Source organism: Temnothorax nylanderi, unplaced genomic scaffold, assembly GCF_030848795.1.
Source record: "Temnothorax nylanderi isolate EJ_2023f unplaced genomic scaffold, tnyl_v1.0 TNYL_tig0539_pilon, whole genome shotgun sequence".
Taxonomy (NCBI): Eukaryota; Metazoa; Arthropoda; class Insecta; order Hymenoptera; family Formicidae; genus Temnothorax; species Temnothorax nylanderi.
Genome location: NW_027249601.1, coordinates 9,728 through 31,307, shown reverse-complemented (window position 1 = coordinate 31,307; position 21,580 = coordinate 9,728). Strand labels below are relative to the sequence as shown.

The 21,580-nt window shown below is 37.1% G+C and overlaps 2 long non-coding RNA genes across 5 annotated transcripts in view; one reads left to right on the top strand and one right to left on the bottom strand.

The window, feature by feature from the left end:
- LOC139783781 (uncharacterized) overlaps window positions 1-10,355 on the bottom strand; it is a 29,997-nt gene extending 19,642 nt beyond the window's left edge. The window contains exons 1-3 of one of the 2 annotated variants that reach the window (XR_011721376.1): window positions 9,073-10,333; window positions 8,873-8,981; window positions 268-1,433 (exon numbers count right to left, since the gene is read on the bottom strand). This is a non-coding gene — a long non-coding RNA (uncharacterized lncRNA). Of the gene's footprint in view, window positions 1-267; window positions 1,434-8,872; window positions 8,982-9,072 lie in introns of those variants that run through there. The other variant, XR_011721375.1, reaches the window with a different exon arrangement.
- A 5,199-nt stretch (window positions 10,356-15,554) lies between these two features.
- LOC139783776 (uncharacterized) lies at window positions 15,555-18,369 on the top strand. 3 transcript variants are annotated; one of them, XR_011721373.1, is made up of 4 exons: window positions 15,555-16,562; window positions 16,682-16,840; window positions 16,923-17,035; window positions 17,093-18,368. It is a non-coding gene; the product is annotated as an uncharacterized lncRNA (long non-coding RNA). The 3 variants fall into 3 exon arrangements; XR_011721372.1 differs by having other exon boundaries at window positions 16,923-18,369; XR_011721371.1 differs by having other exon boundaries at window positions 16,682-17,035; window positions 17,093-18,369.
- Window positions 18,370-21,580: the final 3,211 nt, after the last annotated feature.

Sequence of the window (21,580 nt, the reverse complement as noted above, 5' to 3'; positions counted from 1 at the left end):
ATGAACGTACTTTGACCACGATTCCGAAATTTCAGTAATGTTGAAATGGGAGAATGCCATAACATTGCAAATAACATTGCGCTAAGGTTTTTCTATCATTCCTGTAATGTTTTTGAGATAAAAATTTAAACGTACTATCAACTTTATTACAATATTATATTAAGATTACCGTAATATTAATTCTAACATTTATTTAAAGTTGTTATTGATATTTTGTTTTCATTTCAGGCAATATGTATTTATTTTCAATAAAATGCACTACACTAATTACCATAAAAAAGTAATTTTATTGATATGAACAAATATAAATTCATATGTTTTATTATGAGATTTATTTCGTGTGCCAATTATCTCTGCGAATTATCTCTGCCAATTATCTCAGAAAGTATTGATCCTAGGAAGGGATCCTAGGAAGGGGTTTTTGAAGTCAGCCTTCGGAGAAGAGAAATTAAGGTGCCTTCTAACTCTTCTTTAGGCAATACGATACAGGTGCTCTAGTTTAATATAACTCTTTTACTACCCTTATGGAAAAATACACTCAACTTTTGGTGTTAACCGTTAAAAAAACACCATAGAAAAACCCTTAAAGTTGGGTGTGATTTGAAGGTTAATCTTCAATTGGCGGTCCAAAATCACACCCAACTTTAAGGGTTTTTCTTTGGATGATGGTTAACCTTCAAGTGATAGTTAACCTTCAATTAATGGTTAATCCTTAAAAATGACAGTATAAACGCTAAAAATATAAACCCTCAAATGAAAGTAACAAATATGGCGTCCCAATGAGAATCTCCTAAGGGCTCCGCTCGCTGAACCGGACTCCTCGCCTCGATCCTCCCTCTCGGACTCTAGCTGCCGCAGCTCTCCCTTTCCTGGCGGTGAGCTCTCTCCCTGGTAATCCGACTCTCGCTCGGTTGGTCTCCAGAACACGCGCCGCAACAATCAATCCGTCAAGAAAGAGATAACGGACTCGACACGTTCAAAGAAACGCAAGCAAGTGCAGCCATGACACCTAACGAGGCTCTTTGAGAGTAGCGACTCGCGCGTCGCGCCATCTAATGTGAAACGATCGGGCGTTGTACATCCAACGATGAGGATCAATCTCCAACCTACACTAAACAGTGAGGCTTAATCCCCAACCTAATACACTTATCATTGAGAATAAACTCCCAATAAACACTCATCATTGAGGAGGATTAAACCCACAATTTACCTAAACCTTAATGGTCAACACTCAATCTACACCTTTTAAGTGTTGACACTTAACTTTGATGACAAACACTAAACTTACGCCCAAATTTGAGTGTTAACTCTCAATTTGGGTGTTAACCATCAAAGTTGAGTGTACTTTTTCATAAGGGTATTTTTTTCCAAACTCTTATATTCTTTCCTTTTAAATAGATTATTAATCTTTCCGGATTTTTACCAAACAGTTGCTGGAAAATAAGAATTTCTCGTTTAAGTTCAGAAATATTAGTAACATCTTCAGTGATTCATTCTGTGTATCAAAATACATTATGTTTGTTAAGTTAGCATCCCTCCCCACAAAAAACCGGGATAACACATATGTAGAAATTAAGTGCTCTTTGTGTGCTAATTATGTGCTCTATTCACGATTTTTGTGCTCGAGCGGTTTCTCGGGAAATTGCAATTGAAAGTGGGGATGCTGGCTTAACATAAGCTAGCACCCCCACTCATTAAAATTACATATAGAATAAAAAACTCAATATGGTAGAATTATGTGCTTTTTATGTGCTTTCAAATGCCTCAAACAAAATTAGTCTATCTGTAATAGTTTAAAAGATATACGCAAAAAAAGATCTATATACTACTGATATAAGAGTAAAGTATCAGTTAAAATACAGAAAGCAAAATAATTCTTGTCTTAAAATGTTTCTCGATTAATGTGTTCTTGAAATATGCACAATGAAATTTTCGTGCTTATCCCCTTTGACCGACCCGAACGTGAGGACCCCATACGTACAAGTGTAAAGTACCAGTTAAAATACAGATAGCGAATTGGTTTTAGTCTTAAAATATTCCTCAATTTATGTGCTTTCAAAATATGCACAATGAGATTTCCGTGCTCATCCCCTTCGGCCGACCCAAACGTGAGAACCCCATACGTACAAGAGTAAAGTACCAGTTAAAACACTGATAGCAAACTGATTTTAGTCTTAAAATGTTCCTCAATTTATGTGCTTTCAAAATATACAGAATAAGATTTTTGTGCTCATCCCCTTCAGCTGACAAACCTTCCTGAAAGTGAGCACCACTATACTTACAAGAGTAAAGTTCTTACTAATATAACGGGGGGCGGCAGTGTGGTCTAGTGGTAGAGCGCCAGACTCGTAATCTGAGGAACCAGGTTCGAGTCCACTAGAGCCATGTAGTATGGAAAAAGTTTTTTTCCGAAGAAACTGCGCCCTCCGTGCAAGATAAGATCTTGTGCGGAAAAAACTGGGCTCCGTCTTTCGGAAGAGACGTTAAACCGTTGGTCCAAAGGAAATGGATGAGAGTGGGATAGGGTTGGGTACGTCCCTGCAAAAACGCCGTAAGATACTAGACTGTGAACCCTACGGGGATATACAGTAAATAATAGTTTACGAGTTTTTTTTTTACTAATATAACGATTTGTTTCCAGCCTATTGATTATAAGCTGAAAATGTTTTATGAGCTTGTGGAATATGTACAATAAAATTTTACTGCTGACTCTTTTTTTATGAAAAAAATTATGAAAAAACCTAAATAACATTAATTTTTTTACGAAAATATTAAAACATTATTATTTTATAATTTTATTTTGTAATTTTTATTTTATAATTTTTTCTAATCTGGTTATTCCTATACATACAATATATGTAAAATTAATGCTAATTTGATGTTGATTTTGCTATGAAGACAGAAACAATAGTTTACAAAATTAAATTAGTTGAAATTGTTTTGGTTAATATATTGATTAAATTGTTTAATAAGACTTTAGAAAATTTTTTAAAATTAGTATTTTTTGCATAAATCATACTATTATATAAAACCCGACTGTCTGTCCGTCCGTCTGTCCGCGAACTACTCATTTGTTAGTGGACCGAATTTTTACCAAACGTATATGAAATAGGGGTAGAATTTTCCGGGGAATGCCATGATGTGTATAGTTTTTTGTTACCGATCTATTTGGAAACCGGTTACGAAATTTTTCCAATTTCTCGGGAAATAATTGACCGAATCTTAAAGAATTATATATGAAATAGGAGTAGAAAGAACTAAAGAATGTAATAGAATTAGAAAAATTGCTAATAATAAAGGAGGTTCCGATTTCTGTTTAAAAAAATGTACGTAATTGCTCCAATTTCCGCAAATTTTGAGATATCAAGCAGAATTTTTTTTATGGATAATTTTTCGTTACCGATTTTTTGGAAACCGGTTTCAAAATTTTTCAAATTTTAAAAAAAATAATAAGTATTAATAGACCGACTTTCTTGAAACCAGTGCCAAAATTTTTTTAATTTTTGGAGGATAAGTTTAATTTTTCATTAATGTATAATTTTTCATTAATGAATCGATTTTCTTGAAACCGGTGCCAAAATTTGTCTAATTTTTTGTTGATGATTTTGATGAAACTGGTACCGCAAATTTTGAGATATCAAGCTAAATTTTTTTATGGATAATTTTTCGTTACCGATTTTTTGGAAACCGGTTTCAAAATTTTTCAAATTTTTCGAGAAATAATAAGTATTAATGGACCGATTTTCTTGAAACCAGTACCAAAATTTTTTTAATTTTTGGAGGATAAGTTTAATTTTTCATTAATGGATAATTTTTTAGAGGGTGAAAGCGCACGAAACGCGGGCGAAAAAAAAGAATAAATAAATTGATATTAGAACAGAAAGGCAGCAAATTTAAAACTAAACCCGGTAGAATTTTTAAACAAAATAGAAAAAGGAGGAACAGAAAGAAAATAAAATGAAAGAAAATGAAAGAGAGTCAATAATGGCAGGTTAGCGGAGGATGAAAACGCGCGAAGCGCGAGCAAAAATAAAATTTAAAGACTTCAATATAGGGGATTACGTTTTTGAAATATTTGACAATATGCTAATCTGCATCTATAACATTATCTATTATTTATTATTTATTAAAAAAGAATTCAAAGATGTAGGTTAGAGTTTGAGGAGAAAGAATATCAAATTTGGTGCTCCTAATTAATGGATGAGTTTGGGGAGAGGGGAATAGATTTTGAGCCCGCGCGAAGCGCGGGCGAAAAATCTAGTTATATAAAACCCGACTGTTTGTCTGTCTGTCCGTCTGTCCGCGAACTACTCATTCGTTAGTGGACCGAATTTTTACCAAAAGTATATGAAATAGGGGTAGAATTTCCCGGGGAGTGCCATGATGTATATAGTTTTTTGTTACTGATTTTCTGGAAACCGGTTTTTCTAATTTTCTAATTTTTCGGGAAATAATTGACCGAATCTCAAAGAATTGTATATGAAGTAGGGGTAGAATTTCCCGGGGATTGCCATAAAGTGTATAATTTTTCGTTACCGATTTTTTTGTTACCGATCTTTTTGGAAACCGGTGCCGAAATTTTTCCAATTTTTCCGGAAATAATTGACCGAATCTCAAAGAATTGTATATGAAGTAGGGGTAGAATTTCCCGGGGATTGTTTATAATTTCCCGGGATAAAGTTTATAATTTTTCGTTACCGATCTTTTTGGAAGCCGGTATCAGAAACTTTTCCAATTTTTCGGGAATTAATTGACCGTATCTCAAAGAATTGTATATGAAGTAGGGGTAGAATTTCCCGGAAATTGCCATAAAGTGTATAATTTTTCGTTACCGATTTTTTTGTTACCGATCTTTTTGGAAACCGGTGCCGAAATTTTTCCAATTTTTCGGGAATAATTGACCGAATCTCAAAGAATTGTATATAAAGTAGGAGTAAAATTTCCCGGGAATTGTTTATAATTTCCCGGGATAAAGTTTATAATTTTTCGTTACAGATCTTTTTGAAAACCGGTTACGAAATTTTTCCAATTTCTCGGGAAATAACAAGTAGTTCGCGGTCAGACAGACAGACATACAGACGTCAGGTACTTATATATATAGATAGGGGTAGGGGAGACCGGGGCTAAGCCGACAACGGGGCAAACTTGACACTAGGCTTTTTGCCAATTTAAATCTATCGTAGAAACTTGCCTTTCCTACTGTAAATGCGTCTTTATGTGCCAGTATTATCAACGGAATTTGGTAACATTCTGAGTTATAGTGTAATTTTTAACGCGACATAAGCGTTTTTGATAGTGAAAAGTAATTTTTCTGATCTCTCGAAAATGTCTACTCTTTCATCGAGCTTTACTCTTGCGAATCTACCGGTAAGTGATTTTGATGGGAAATTTGATGCTCTATATGAATCCGATAATCGTTTTTGCATATTTTCAAAATGTTCATGTTTTTGAAGTGACAAAAGTGAAAAACGACGTCCGGGGCAAAGTCAACACCACGCCGTTTCGTCGGCTCCCAGTAACAAACGATGCTTGTCATGCAGCCGTATGGCTCATGACAAATGTATGCGCACGTCCGATCGCGAGTTTACTTGCATTAATTGTATTTCAGACATGAGTTTAGATGAAGATAATTGAAAGTTCAACAATTTTTGTTCTCATTATTTCAAATGATTGTTCTAGCTACTTTATTCCGAATTTTTGTACTTTTTAAATACACAATAAACAATGTATTTTCATTTTCAGACAGTAAAAAATAAGTTCCAGATCAAATTGTGTCGATCAGACAAAGTGTTGAGTTTGCCCCGGCGGGGTGTCGAGTTTGCCCCGGCATTTTTCAATTCGAAAATTAGTCTTCGCGTCACTTTTCCTTTCCTGGCGGCAAAACAAAGCGACGTACAGCAAAACTTCCTGAATCAATTTTGTACCTGAAGAAACACTCTTTAAATATGTACCATTGAATTTGCCTAAAAATTTTAATTAAATATTAAAAATTGCCTTTGAAAAAATAGTGTCGGCTTAGCCCCGGTCTCCCCTACTTATATATATAAAGAACTAAAGAATGTAATAGAATTAGAAAAATTGCTAATAGTAAAAGGGTTTCCGATTCCTGTTTAAAAAAAAATGTACGTGATTTCTCCAATTTCAGCAAACTTTGAGATATTAAGCTGAATTTTTTTATGGATAATTTTTTTTATGGATAATTTTTATGGATAATTTTTTATTACCGATTTTTTGGAAACCAGTTTGGAAATTATTCAAATTTCGAGAAATAATGAGTATTAATTGACCGATTTTCTTGAAACCAGTGCCAAAATTTTGTTAATTTTTGGAGGATAAGTTTAATTTTTTATTAATGGATCGATTTTCTTGAAACCGGTACCAAAATTTTTCTAATTTTTTGTTGATGATTTTGATGAAACTGGTACCAAAAGATTACTAATTTTTATGGGGATGGTTACTATGGGGTTAAAAATTGGAGGTTTTATGGGGTTCTATTGGTGCTCTTAATTAATGAGTGAGTTTGGGGAGAGGGAATAGCCTTTGAGCCCGCGCGAAACGCGGGCGAAAAATCTAGTATTGTTATACGTAAAATTGTTAGCAAAACGTAGGATAGTTATCAATATCAAATATTTGATAGGGAGTAGATGGAAGAAGTACATGTAGGAATAGATAGGAAGAATTGAGGTATACAAGTAAAATATAATTTTGTATATAAGTAATATAATTATATTAATATTTATAAAATTAAATATATGTGTTTGTATACATTTTTAAAGTTATTTAATATGAGTTATGAGTAAGTATTGCAAAGTTGCTAAATATTATGGAGAATTTTTCACTGAGATTCTGAACAATATATAAATTATATATATGTAAACATATGTTTAACTAATTTTTAACATTCTCTTTCTAATAATAGAAACAAAATGTAATTTTCAAAATTAGTTACTCTTTAGTAAACTTTAATTTGTATTTATATAGAATCTCTTGTGTATTGTTTTTCATGACAATATTACATGAATGATAGTGCAGTTCACTCTACAATTGCGCGACTAATACTTGAAGGATATATTTGTTTTATGATGTATATGTCGTAGGCAAATGGTTATTTTAGGGAAATAGCTTCTGACTAGGCAAATGCTATCTGCCTGGCCAAATAGCTTTCATCATTTATTCTTGCTATTTTCCTAGTCAAATGCTATTTTCCTAGGCAGATGCTATTTGACTGAACCGCTGTTAGGCAAATGGTATTCCGCGAAGCATGCATTGGTGGGTAATTCTTCAGTTTAGCTACCCCAGCACAGAAATCGATGAAATTAGGCTTATTCGACGCGTTTTTGCACGAAACAAAAGAATCTGGCAGAAAAAAGTGTCGCTCTGCCCCGTGAAGCGAGATATTAATCGTTAAAGTTGACAGGAATTAGGTTATGATTCTTGTCATACCGACGAGATGTAGCGACCATGAACATGCCCCGCGACAACTTCTCACTGATTTTAGGACACGCCTTCGGCGTATAGATTAGTGACGCGCTTTAACAGTATTTAACTGTTTAAAGCGCGTCATTAACCTATGTAAGTTAGTGACGCGCTTTAAAAGTATTTAACTATTTAAAGCGCGTCACTGAAGTGCACCAATGCATGCTTCGCGGAATACCATTTGCCTAACAGCGGTTCAGTCAAATAGCATTTGCCTAGGAAAATAGCATTTGACTAGGAAAATAGCAAGAATAAATAGTGAAAGCTATTTGGCCAGGCAGATAGCATTTGCCTAGTCAGAAGCTATTTTCCTAAAATAACCATTTACCTACGACATATATAAAAGAATATGGTAATAGAATATTTAGATATTACACATATAATTATGTTTATTAAAAAAATTTGTATCAAAAAATTACATTGACGAAAAAAATTAATGTGATTTTTATGCTTTTAAAATCATTGTGCATATTTCGGGAGCACATAAATTGAGGAACATTTTAAGACTAAAACCAATTCGCTATCTATATTTTAACTGGTACTTTACTCTTGTACGTATGGGGTGCTCACGTTTGGGTCGGCCGAAGAGGAAGAGCACGGAAATCTCATTGTGCATATTTTGAGAACACATTAATCGAGAAACATTTTAAGACAAGAATTATTTTGCTTTCTGTATTTTAACTGATACTTTACTCTTATATCAGTAGTATATAGATCTTTTTTTTCGTATATTTTTAACCCTTAAATGCCACCCGGGGTCCAGCGGACCCCAGACTCTTTAGAATGATATATTTTCAAATGTTCCCGCCAAATATGGAGCTCATATTTATTTATTTATTATTTTTTATTTTTTTGATTTTGGAGCCAACATTTTAACTGTTGGCGATCTTAATTTTTTATACTATGTTGAAATTGAAATTTTAACAATATAAGCATTTTATTCTCTTTTCTAAGCCTTGAACAACATTGAAAATAATTTTCATAACTAAATATCAAAAAATCAATAAGTAAGGAGACATTTTTCATGCTGGGGTCTTTTAGACCCCATGTGTCATTTACGAGATTCTTGAGAGGTGTGGCATTTAAAGGTTAAACTATTACAGATAGACTAATTTTGTTTGAGGCATTTGAAAGCACATAAAAAGCTAATAAATCTAGTATATTGAGTTTTTTATTTTATATGTAATTCTAATGAGTGGGGGTACTAGCTTACGTTAAGCCAGTACTCCCACTTTTAATTGCAATTTCCCACGAAACCGCTCGAGCACAAAAATCGTGAATAGAGCACATAATTAGCGCATAAAGAGCACTTAATTTTTGCATATGTGTTATTCCGGTTTTTTGTGGGGGGGGGTGCTAACTTAACAGACATAAATACATTATGTTACTTTTTTACCTTTTAAGATTTTTTTCTTTGTTTACGGGTGTTTGCAAATCTAAGCCATTCCATTATAGAGTGTCCCAAGTCTTTCTCTGTATTACAAGGGATTGTTGTCTAATAGCCTCTAAAACAAGAAGAATTCAATATAGTTTAGATAAGAGAAAGTTGTAATTTAATATATACATAATTTAATTATAATAAGCAGCTTTACTTACGACTTGCGTAAAAGCTTCTTGGTCATCTTTTAGCATTTCCTCAAAAGTAAGAAAACTGTTAATAGGAGTTAAGGTAAGATATTCTCCAATCTTAGTATCTTGTACAGAGTTTTCCTTATGATATTGTTGGGAATATCTGTTCGATGAGGAAAATAAGAAAAACAGCAGATCTTCTTTTTAAAATATTTCTTTCGACACGTCGTTCCTGCTCAGAGATCACACTCGTACTGCAATACATAAAACACTAGAGAGCGCTCGTGGCGACAAACAGAAGAGATAGGTTGCACCGAGCAGTGCTGCCAACCTTTACATTCCAACACTCCCTCCCGAGGTCAACCTTATCTTATATTAAAACTATACTTATTTAACCGAGACTAATTACAAACTTTGTTTTAAAGATATTTATCTTAAACCACAAGATGTATTTTAGAACAAAATAAAATATTAAAACATTTAAATCCTGTCGTCGCAAACAAACGTAGTGATATTCTAAACTTATTAAAGATTTCTATAAACTAAAATTTCCATAATAGTGTTTACTGTTCTTGCACGCTCTCCGCTCAGTCTCCTGCAATCAGTCAAAGATCATATCAGTAATTAGTACTTGTTAGAACCGATCGTTTCTCATCGTGTTTTACCGTCGTTCATAATTTAATATTTTATCACGCATTAGTGTATGGGTTTCATAACATAATGCTTTTGTCATTATATCTGCCCACTGTTCTTTTGTTGATACCCATTTTATCTCTACTCTGTTTTCTTTTACACACTCCTTAACATAGTCTTCTTTAATTCCTGTCATATGTCGTAGTTTATTTCCCCCACTTGTTTTCGCGCACGTTTCCGCTGCCTTGTTATCACACATTAATGAGGCAGGGAGAAAACTATCGTTCAGCATCCGATTCAATGATTTATTTATCGACACGATTTCTTGACACGCATAGCTCGCAGCGACATATTCGGCCTGGCATGTAGACAAGGCTACATAACTTTGTTTTTGAGTTTTCCATGCAATCGTATCACCGAACAGTTGGATAACATAACCACACGTAGAAATCGAGTTTTTACAGTCTGCAAAACTAGAGTCGGAATAAGCCAGTAGATCACTACGTCGGCCATAGTAATTCAGACCTACAGTCGTAGTACCTTTTAAATATCTGAACACTCGTTTAACCATTTGCCATTCGTACTCTGTCGGATTAGTCTGATGCCTGCTCAAGACATTTACTGAGTAAGTTATATCCGGTCTTGTTGCGCCTGCAAGGTACAGCAGACTTCCTACTGCTTCCCGGTATGGGGCATCTACCGTCGTTTCATTTAACACATTTTCTTGTCTTTGGAACTCATCGTGATTTTCCTTTTCGCGTTGTTTGCGTTCTTTATTCTGAACTTGTTTCGTAATCATTGGAGTGTTCTGTGGATGCGCGTTCTCAAAACCGAATTTAATCAAAATACGATTTATATACTTTTCTTGTGTAATCTTCAAACTCTTAGTTTTACTATCGCGTTTGATTTCTAGTCCTAAAAATTCTTTAGGTTCACCAAGGTCCGAAATTTCAAAAGCTCGCTTTAATTCGTTTTTAATTTCAGTCAGCTTATCCTTCCCAGGTAGCAAGCACTCGTCATTTTGACGTCAAATGACGTCAAAAGACGTCAAAATGACAGACTTTTGACGTCAATTGACGTCAAAATGACGAGTCTTGCTACCTGGGTTATCGTTACTCGCGATGAGCATATCATCCACATACAATACTAGCAATGCTATTTTGTCTTCAGAATGCCAAGTGAAAAGACACGGATCGTGGTCATCGCTTATTAAACCTAAGGAGTTAGCTACTTCCGTGAATTTCTCATTCCATCGTTTTGGACTAATCCGGAGGCCATACAGTGCTTTTTTCAATTTACAAACCTTCTTTTTTCGCGTTTCATCCGTAACCATTACTCCCTCAGGAATTTCCATGAATATTTCTTCATCAATTGTCCCGTTTAGGAATGCGGTTTTAACATCAAGCTGACACACATCGAGATCAAGATAATTTATAACAGCTAAAACTGTCCTGACCAAAACTAATCTCGAAACAGGGGCATAAGTTTCCTTCAAATCGTAGATGTTTCTGTCCTTAAAACCCCTTATTACCAATCGTGCTTTGAATTTTGTATTATCGTTCGACTCAGTTTTCCGTTTGAATATCCATCTTGAATCGATTATATTAGGTCGTTTGCCAGACCCGTCATTCTGCGGGCGATCTACTAATTCCCATACTTTGTTCTTGTTCATTGAATTGAGTTCATCTTTGATGGCTGCGTTCCAGTTTTCTTTATCTTCAGACATCATCGCGTCTTCAATCGTTACTGGATCTTCGTTTAATTTTGCAAAGGAAGTGTGCAACAATTTGTCTACATTGTCGTTTTCGGTTGCCTCAAATTCCTCTTCGATTGTTGGAAATTCAATTAACTCGTTTTCTGTTGTTGTCAGTGTCACACCTGCAAAGCTTGTGTCCCGCACCTTTCGGCTTCGCGTGTTATACGGATTTTCACAGGGGTTTGGTTTAAGTTTTGTGTATTTATTAATTTCTTCATTCACCTCCAAAGGTCGTTTTCTTGGTCTTCCTCTACTTCTTTTTGTCTCTCCCTCCGTTTTTGACTGTTCTTCGCTGTCGCTTTTAACTTTTTCTTCAAAGGTTAACTCTTCGTTTCCTAGGGATGGACCATCTTTCGTGTTTTTCCGAAATTTATCTCCGTATACTAATTTTTCGTTAAATCTCATGTCTCTTGATTCGTAAAATCTCTTCGTCTCGGGGCTCCAGAATTGGTAACCCGTTGGTGTGTAGCCTACAAGAACGCCTCGTATCCCGCGCGCTGAGAATTTTGATTCCGGTTTTCGTGTTATTCTCCAGTATGCTAGACATCCAAATCGTTTTATTTGATTCAAATCAACTTTGTATTCTGATGTGAATTTAATAATGGGTGTCTCGTAATTGATGGATTTACTGGGAGTTCTATTATAAACATAGACTGCAGCACCAGTAGCTAGATCCCACATATTCGATGGCAATTTTGAATCCAGCATAAGAGCTCGAATCTTTTTCTGTATCGTTTGATTAAAGCGTTCCGAAGCGCCATTATGTTGCGGTGTGTCTGGACAAATTGACTGCCGTTCAATGCCTTCTCGCGATAACACTTCGTCTGTATATCCACCCGTAAATTCTGTGCCTTTGTCTGATCGCAAATAACACACCTTTTCGTTCCTGCCTAACAGATTTCTAGAACTTCTCAAGAATTCCTCAAGACAATGACCCGTCATATCTTTATTTTTCATCGGATAAGCCATAGCCATTCGTGAGTAATCATCCATGAAAATTGCAATGTACTGATAACCTGAAGGGTATGTTGCCGGGGAAATTTTTCCCATCAAATCAGAGTGAATGATCTGCATCGGTCGTTTTGCTCGTCCTCGTTCGTTTTTAAAAGGCAATCGTTGTATTTTGGATATAGCACAGACTTCACAATCTAGAATCGATCGGTCAAACTTGACCTTTTGGTTTTTGTGAACCGTCGCCGTCCTCTCGGTTTTGCTCGCTATCTGCCATATTATCTTCCGCCGCTACGAAAGTACCGTTTTCCTCTGTAAAAACAAGATTATTTACCTTTCGTTCAAACGTCGCAGTCGTCGCAACTCGTCGTAATGCCTCTTTATAGTTCTTGTTCTGACAGATCGGAGACTATGTTTCTGAATCTCGATGCCGCACAGCAAGCACCGAAAATTCGAAACGAATCACACTTTCATGCATGCTACTATCACACACTTCTGTAATGATTCTAGTGACAAGAATCCTCTCCCCAGTGAACACAACTGAGACAGAGAATCCAATCACCCGAGAAGCAGGTTTCTGTGTCTAAAGCGGATTCAAATCTTAAAATCAACGCTATTTATTATTACTCGTTGTTTTCTGGATCCCTCGCAAGCTTTCGTTTTCTCTCTCTCTCTCTATTTAACAAGTGACTGGTTCTTTTACGACGGTTATCAAAACAAAAATTAAATAATTAACAATTGTTGATTTACATCGATTACTATCTTGTAAACTATTGTACCAAATCGTTTTTCGTCTAATCGTTTTTCATCTAATCGTTTCGTTATTTAGTACTGCCGTAAATAAAATAATCCATTTGATTTACTCTTCAGTTGAATGCTCGTTAGTTTCCTTGTTATTCCTTAGTAATTTCGTTCGTTTAGTGATCAATATCTTTGATTTCACTAAGATAATTCAATAATGTCTATTTTATTTTTATTATTCCGTTTTATTGTTACGTGGTCTTATTAAACTTTTCGAACTGGCTATTCGCACCAGGACTAATGAAGGAACACAACGCTGTCCCACTCATAGGCACACAAAAAAAACGGCATGCAGAAACACGTGCCGCGCTGTATATACACTCGAAAACACCCGACGACACAGAACTCTCTCGAATTCCATGAGACCACTAGAGCATTGATGATAAAACAAAACACACATATTTTCGTCTTGCAATATCACTCGTCAAAGTTATATACATTTATTTTGTTAAAAATATATGCTTGATTTATTGTTTTTCATCTGTTTCTGCATACCAATGTTCCTACCACATTTCTACTTTTACTTTCGTACAACTATGACCTTTTACGCAGTTACATTTTCCTTATACTTTCATTAAATAATTGCGCGTTCCTTGATTATATCGAGCAATAGCTTTTATGTTATACTTTACCCATTCGTTGAGACAATTTCTAATTCTGAATCGCAGTTTTCCTCAGTTTCAGCAGCCTCGTGGCCTTCTCGAATTTTAAAGCCTCGCTCTTCTTTCCTTTTGCCTACTTATATCGCTCGCAAAGGAAAAAGGCAATTAGTTAGCGCAGTGGAAGCGTGCTCGGCCCATAACCTGTTGGGAATATCTGTTCGATGAGGAAAATAAGAAAAACAGCAGATCTTCTTTTTAAAATATTTCTTTCGACACGTCGTTCCTGCTCAGAGATCACACTCGTACTGCAATACATAAAACACTAGAGAGCGCTCGTGGCGACAAACAGAAGAGATAGGTTGCACCGAGCAGTGCTGCCAACCTTTACATTCCAACAGATATATTGTTCACTGATGTTTATCTTAGCCAGGGTCAAATTTTTCAAATGGTGGTTTCTTGAATTTAATACAACAATTGATCCCATATGTTAAGACATATTCATTGCCCTGTACATATAAAATATGCTTACAATAATATATTTATATACTTTAGAGTGTGATAGCATATATATGGGGAAAAAATATAGAAATAAATAAAAAGTCAGTTTTGGTCTTGTTTGTACTGATCGTTTGTTACATCTATCAACTTATTTATACTAATTTTATACTAAATTACTCTTTCAGTGATACATGCAAACGATGATATATTAAGGATGTATCGGAGGTACAATCTTAGACAAAAGTGCATGAAATTTGAAATACTTGAATATCTACGCCTAATACTACGTTTACGCGAGCGTTACTTCTGTAGTAACTTACGATAATTCACTCGTTTACGCGGAGTAAATTATCGTAAGTTATTACAAAATCCCGTTTACGCGAAGGAATTATCGTAAGTTACTACAGAAGTAACGCTCGCGTAAACGTCGTAGTATAACGCATAGTAAATCTAGATGTAAGATACTCAAATGATAGTAGGAGTCTTATTTTTACTCCTAGAAAGGTATTTTTTACTTTACAAATGTTTTTTCCAGTATTATTTGCGATTTTTGTAATTTATGAGCCTAAACTTTTGGCAGTGAAAATGCCCTGATTTCAACTTTATAACGTCAAATTATTTCAAAGCGAAAGACATTATTCAGCAGTGCTGATAAACAAATGTGACTTTAATAACGTCAAAAAAGATAAATATGTATCAAGAGACACGGTAGTGTCTCGCGCCAAGTACACGCGGAGCGAGACCGACCGTGACTCTTTTACGCGACGCGACGAGTTGCGAGTACTCGAGATGTTGAGATCTCGATAACGAGTGAACGGATCAAGTTCTAAGTAGGCTTAATCGATAGCTTGGGGTCGAATTAGGGGGGGGTTTCTCTTATAATATTTCCGCTACGTGCCCTACGAGCGGAGATATTGCGACGCAAAGTCCAAATGTGAAAATTTATTTTTAAGATACGTCGTCGTCGTCTACGTCGACCGTCTCTCATGCCATGCCATCATTTCATTGGCTGGAGTCGCGTCACTTTCACTTTTTCGACACCAGGGCGGTGCTAGTATCGCCAGTTTCGATATGCACATATGTATACGTGTGTGTACTGCGCGAGTGCAGACCAGTGCAGACAGTGCGTTTAGCGCGCTGTCACCTGTCACAGTCAGTTATAACCTATAACACGGTATAGTGTCCCACGTCAAGTACGCGCGGAGCGAGACCGACCGTGACTCTTTACGCGACGCGACGATTAATATTTTTTCTGATTCAAGGTAATTGTTTTATTTACATGTAATTATCCTATTATTATACGACGCGAAGCGAAACCGCACCGTGACTCTTTTACGCGACTAAGTGCATGTGACAGGAATTATAATAGTTTACAACTCTTGATAAGTCAAAGAATAATAGTTTACGTTTACGTGAGTATTACTTCTGTAGTAACTTATACGAACGATATCATCGTAGTTACTATAAAATCTCCCGTTTATGCGGAGGAATTATCGTATCGTTCGTAAGTTACTACAGAATTAAGTAACGTTCGCGTAAACGTAGTATAGGTTAGATTACCGATTTCGGCGATTTCTTACAAAATTTTACATAAAACGCGAGATTCACTTATGGGAGCTTTCCAGCAAGCGACACAAGTCGACACAGGTATCGTTTTGTCTTTGTTACTCATTGTCAAAAAAGAAAGATAGAACGACGTTTATGTCGGCTTGTGTCACTTGCTGGAAAGCTCCCTATGTATGCAAGTTTAACGCCTATTGAGTTAATATGAAATAATTTTCCTAAATGTAATAAAAATAACACGATGTTATATATGCGGTTTGCCGTGATTATATATATATATATATACACATGTGATTTCTGCCCAGTGCTCTGAATGTTATGTGATTTTCGCCCAGTGCTCTGAATGTCATCTAGTCATACATATCATGCTTTGATACAAGGAACGTGAAAAAGAGCAGGAAAAGAAAAGAACAAACAGAAGAGACAGATTCAAGCTTTGTCTTTTAATCTGGATGAAGACAATGCCGAAAAATCCCCGCAGTCAGAAAATGAGCAATCTGATGGCCTCGCGATTAAGAAGATTAAGAAAAATCCAGATGTAGATACAAGTTTCTTGCCAGATAGGGAAAGGAAGGAGGAGGAAAATAAACTTAAGGAAGAATTGAGGCAAGAATGGGCTAGAAAGCAGAACGCGTTGAAGGAAGAAGAAATTGAGATCACATTCAGTTATTGGGATGGATCTGGCTATCGTCGGAGTGTTATAATGAAGAAAGGTGAATGTCTCAGTGATTTAGAGAATTTTTAAGTTATTAAAATACTCCAGTGTCACTTTTGGAGTAACATTGGCGTGATATATAATGATCTACTGCATAAATTAAATTTTCACATACAGGTAATTCTATCTATCAGCTTCTTCAGAGATGTTTAGAAGTTCTGAAGCGTGAATTCAGCGAGCTTAAAACAGTAATGGTAGATCAGTTAATGTATGTCAAGGAGGATCTTTCTTATATTACCGCCCCATTATACGTTTTACGATTTTATTGTAACTAAGGTAAAGATACTAAGTGATAAAACTTATGAAGCAATATCACAATGTTGGCATGTTATTTTAATGTATGTAATATTGCGATTAGGCACGAGGAAAAAGCGAACCTCTGTTCACATTTGACGTTCACGATGATATTCGTGTTATGCACGATGCTTCTGTCGAAACCGAGGAATCACATGCCGGAAAAATTTTACTTAGGTATTTATCATTAAAAGAATACTTTGTATAATTCTCTTTTATGTTATTTCTCACTAGATCATGGTACGAGAGGAACAAACACATTTTTCCAGCGAGTAGATGGGAACCTTTTGATCCAACGAAAAGTTATGATAAGTATACAGTGTCGGATAAAAATAGGAAGAAAGATAAAATCTGATAAACTTAGATTCAACGAATTGTCCAATTTCGTTTAAAGGATTCAGATTCAAATTCATTCAGTTATGTGATAATATTTAATTCATTTACTCGATTATGTAGCTCTACTAAATTACTTTAAACAAAATTGGACAATTAACTAGTGCATGTATCTTAGGCACCAGTGTGAAAAAAATGACGTCTTTGCGTCAGTATGGCGAGTACTCAGAGACGCCAAAACGGTATGGCATGTTCATATTCGTTGACAAACAATTAAAATCTAGCTCTCCATAAAAAATTAGCTTGGTGTACGAAATTCAACATCGCATCAAAAAAACGACACGTTCTCATCAGTATGGCGGACTGTTTGCGACGCGGCATCGGTATGGCGCATACGGCTTGCGGACTTTTGCTCACAAATAAACAATATAAAACAAGAATCAGATTGGTGCCCATTCCCCAAAAGCACAGTTTTTTTAACACATTCAAAAAATTACGCTGCGCAAAGGCGACACCTTCAGGCCGCCATACTTGCGTTTTCGTGTTCCACATGACACCGGCTATCGTCCCAAAAAGTTTCGTCGTGGAGCCGATCACACATGTTTTTTCTCGCTAGCTCCCGGTCTATTAATATACAACTTTTAGAATATAATACAATAGTTACTTACTTATATATATAAATATGCTGTAAATAAAGAGCACTCCCCTACCAGCACACGCACGCCGGTAAAACGTTTAGGTAACGTTCGAACCTGATCCGTTCGGAAATAGTTCGGAAGTGCCACCACAAAAACGTTTGTCTGACGTTTGCATGGAACGTTTGTTCCTAACGTTCAGAGAACGTGCTAAGAAACGTTCAGAGAACGTGCGAATAAACGTTCACGAAACATTAGAAAGAAAAAGAAAAGCTAGTATTTCAAAGAAAAGCTATTTATTTCACAAAATTTATTTCACAAAATTTATTTTTTTCTAAAACATCTTTCTTTTAACCACTTCTTTATCCCATTTTCTGCTTTTCCTGTGTCTAGCTTGTCTCCTCTCAATTTTTTAACTGCCGCTGAAATAACACAAAATAAAAGAAGTGTCAAAATCCCAACAAAAAATATTAGTGAAAAAAATAATGTAAGTAATGTAATGCCAATAAATCCACCAAAGATATGTTGCGAGTAATATAACACATGTGAATAAAGTACGAGTAATATCACGCAAATGAATCAGTGCAAGGCTGTTAGCTCGAATAATGTTATATAGTAATCGGGAATCGAATACGGATAAGCGTAACGGTAGTTCACAATACAACAATTGACGCGACGAGGGGGTAAGTCAAATTAAAGGCGAGACCGCCGACGAGAATGTAAACAACTGTAAAGATCTCGAATCGCGTCGAGGCGGCGAGATGTATCGGTCACGACAGAACATACGAAATCATTCAATCAAACGGAATAATTGCACTAACGCAATATTACTCATCAGTCATGGCCATCGCGGGCCCGATAGAATGCATACCGAATAGGATCGCACCTATCGCGAAACCGACTCAACCGAATGATGTCGAAAGAGATACAAGAGCTTGTCCGATATTGCATAGAAAATAACACGTACAGAGTACTTAGCGTTCGTAGTCTTATCGTCAAGGACGATGTCGGCAAAGCATGGAACGTCCTTTCTCCTGGATATCTCGTACGGAGAGGAAACCCGCGCACCCTCTCTTCCTCTATAGCGGGCGCGAGAATTACACTTCGCTCTATCGCAGGTGTAATGAGGCAACGCCGAGGCCTTGCCGGCTTGCGCGCCCCTAGATCGCTCGATAAATGCCGCGCACCGTGAACATTAACGTTAATGAGCAGCAAAAGTCACTATTCGTGTGAATTATAAGACGTTTCTGATAATACTGCTAAATAAACTTTACAACGAGAGGTTACTGAATATCGCAAGTCCGAACAAAGAAGAGAATATATCTCGCGTGTTGTCGCTTCCGCGTGCTTCGACTGACTACGCAATTTAACGCGTTGCTACAAGAATCGTGTCGCGAGCGCGGACCGGTAAGACAAAACACGATCGGGCTCGGCCCCCCTCGCCGCGTCGCTTTCGCTGTCGCTATCCGGCCCGGGGTATCTTCGCGAGCGCGCTATTTTTCAAACACAATTATCAGAAGAAGAGTACTGAAAAGACACTGAAATTCGAAAAGATATTATATGCGTGAGCTAAAAACTGAAATAAAAACCAAACTTTCTCATCCGCCTTTGTGCATGCAAGTTTGGCGCGCGCCGACCGTCACACGTACTCGTACATTTAATCAAATTCCAGCGATTCAATTAAGGCATCTGATCTTTCTTTTTATTGCTCAAACCGTGTAATACTTATATATAGGGGAGACCGGGGCTAGACCGCTAACGGGGTAAATCCGCCAAATCAAATATCTCGGAACCTGTATATTGTGCGAACTCGCTATTAACATTGTAAACGCTGCTTATGATACCCATGTGACCAACGGAGTTTCGGCAGGTTACCTGCCGTGTTATGATTTTTACGAGGGCAAACGTGTTTTCGGAAGGTGAAAGTGAAATTTTCTGCGCGTGGAAATATTGTAATATCTGCAATAATATTTGCTCTCCAAATCTCGAGGTACGTGATTATAAAGAGTAATGCATGCTGAACACGAATCCAGTGTAGTTTTTTTATTATCGTTGATGTCTAATATTTCGTGGGCGATCAAACCTGAAACTTATGTTTGGGGCTTATCCGCCAGTAAGCACCCGGGGCTGGTCCGCCGGTCTCGTCACTGTGGCGCGCCGGGCGCACGACTTCAGTTCACGGCGATTTCAGATTAGGTTTCCCTCGAGCGTGATTCTGTCTTCCCTTGCACGTGCGTCAGTTTGTGTAGGAGGGAAATGGTACGCACGTATCGTCGCAAAACGGGTGTTTTGGCCGACCGAAAAGATGGCGGACCGTTGTTTTCGAGATCGCTCGCGCTCACGGCACGTCGGCGAGGTACGGCGAGACACGGCACGGCTCTGAGATCCCGCGATTTCCGCGCGAGAGTTGACATGCCGCGCGCGCGGTAGATCGTCGTTGTTGGTCGTTGTGTCAGTGACAGTCGCGCGTGCGACCGCATCGTCCAGCGTTCGCCGCATCGTCTCGGCGTCATTGTCGCCGCCGTGGTAGTGATGGTGGTGTCGGTGGTGGTCATCGTCGTCGTCGTCGTGGTGGTCATCGTCGTCGTCGTCGTCGTCGTGGTGGTGGTCGTGGCCGTCGTCGTCGTCGTCGTCGGCGCGTCGAGGAATCGGCGCGAGGACGCCGTCGAGTCGGTAAAATGGTCGCGCTCCACCGCGAGCTTTCTAACCCCCCTGTCGCTATTTATCGCTCACCCGCGAGAAACGCGGCTTGGTTAGGTTGCTCGAGGGTCCGCGCTGATCCTATGGCACCGGAACGCCGTCACGCGTGTTCCCCGTGGTTGACCGCATTGACAATGTGACGTGCCGTTGGGGAGTTTACGATTTGGTTAATCTCTGTATTCACGTGCCTAAATTGTTTTATGGAATAGGTAAAACAATTATTTTTTAATGTTTCGCATAAAAATTTGAAATAAATTTTTATTTTTCTCTTAAAAAACAATTATTAAAATATATCCTATCATTTTTCAGGATTAGATGTACGTATATGTATTAAAAATGCAGTGTAACGGATTAACCCCGGGGGGTGGCGGTTCAACCCCGGCATTTTTGAGATTTCAATTTTTGCACCGTTGTCGTTTTTGCTCTATACCGGTTAAACAAAGCGACGTAGATAAAAATTTCCTGTATAAATTTTGTAGCTAAAGGTTCACTCTTTACAGTGGTATACCACATTTAACTACAATTATTTATTTTGTTGTTGAAAATCGGCACCGAAAAAAAACTAACGGTCTAGCCCCGGTCTCCCCTACTTACCTTGACACTGGTTTCAAAGAAAAAAAGAAAGTTTCAATCGAAGTTCTGTGAATTCGGTGACTAATATGCACAATCACTGATAACACAACCCCACAAAAAAAAATTTTTTCTGTCCGGCGGACCGGACTAGTCAATTCTTACGTATTTTGGGTCGCTGAATCCGAATCCGAGGTCAGAATTTAAAAGTTGGTTCGTGTTTTTTTTCTAATCTCAAAAAACATACTTTTTTAGTACATTTTGAGCCGTAATGAAAAAGCGCGAGCTAGTTTCGAAATTCTGACCGTGGATTCGGATTCAAAAGCTTGAATTACATAACAATTGACTAGATTTTTTAATACAAAATGGCAGATCCAATATGGCGGACCCAATATGGCGGATGTTTTTTCAAATTGATCCGATTCGCTTGAAACTTGGTACTCGGGGGTTTTTGTGGTCGCTGAGTACGAATCTGATGTCAGTT